The sequence below is a fragment of the Dipodomys spectabilis genome, unplaced genomic scaffold (genome assembly GCF_019054845.1).
Source record: "Dipodomys spectabilis isolate Male_0828 unplaced genomic scaffold, ASM1905484v1 ptg000567l, whole genome shotgun sequence".
Taxonomy (NCBI): domain Eukaryota; kingdom Metazoa; phylum Chordata; class Mammalia; order Rodentia; family Heteromyidae; genus Dipodomys; species Dipodomys spectabilis.
The window spans coordinates 1313910-1314987 of NW_024871244.1; the positions used below are offsets into that span (position 1 = coordinate 1313910).

A 1078-nucleotide genomic window follows, 5' to 3' on the forward strand; every position below is an offset into this window, starting at 1 on the left:
TGATGGAGACATAGAATTCCATTGTGTATATATACCACATTTTCTTGATCCATTCATCTAATGGGGCATCTGGGTTGATTCCATATATTAGCTATCGTAAATAATGTTGCAATAACCATAGTTGTGCTGGTAGTTTTAGTATGGTCTTGTTTATGATCATTTGGGTAAATCCCCAGAAGTGGGATTACTGTGTCATAGAGGAGTTTATGTGGAGTCTTTTGAGGAAACTCCATACTACTTTCCAAAGTAGTTGAACAAGTTTACACTCCCACCAAGAATGCAATATGGTTCCCTTGTGGCCACATACCTTTCAGCATCTGTTGTAAAAAATATGGAACGCTCCACGAATTTTCATGTCATCCTTGTGCCTGGGGTGTGCTAATCTTCTCTGTATTGTTCCAATGTTAGTGTATGTGATGCTAAATTGAGCATAAAACATTTTTTATATATAAAGTATAATTTTTATTGATTTTTTTAAACTAGACAATTCAACAAAAAGTAAGTTCAAAAGAATTGTTGTGAAATTTTAGAATCATGTATTTCTTACATAAGCACACATTTAAGAATAAAATCAAGATAGACATGCCAAAAACAAAATAATTCTGGATATTTATTGTTCAAGAGATGTGTAGGAGGAGAAATTCAATTATTCTATACAAGGCACCTGTCAAAATGAACATTGCAGAAAGTGTTAAGGTTTGTTAAAAGTTTTAATGTTTTAAATATGCTTACTTTGGGGATTTTGCTTATATATGCCAAAAAATAGGACTATTTGGCAAGTATAAAACTTTTCTATAAAGTATTTAAGATTTATGGTAGCAGACATTAAGCATTAAGTATTTACATTTCAGAGTTTATGGGAACTTCATTAATGAGGAGTTGCAAAGTCTTTGTGTAAAGAAGCAGAGTGAAGAGTTAAGACTTTAACTACACAGTTTCTGTTAAAACTTTAGGGATTCCTTACTTTATTTGTTAGCAAGGAATAAATGATGATATAAGCCATAATGTACACATGTATGTTACTATTCACACACATACATATACACATGTATACATGCACACATGGAGAAAGACACAT

The 1078-nt window shown here is 31.8% G+C and overlaps 1 non-coding gene across 1 annotated transcript; it reads right to left on the reverse strand.

Moving 5' to 3' along the window:
• Window positions 1–325: 325 nt before the first annotated feature.
• LOC122100161 lies at window positions 326–432 on the reverse strand. The gene has a single exon (XR_006146117.1). It is a non-coding gene; the product is annotated as a U6 spliceosomal RNA (small nuclear RNA).
• Window positions 433–1078: the final 646 nt, after the last annotated feature.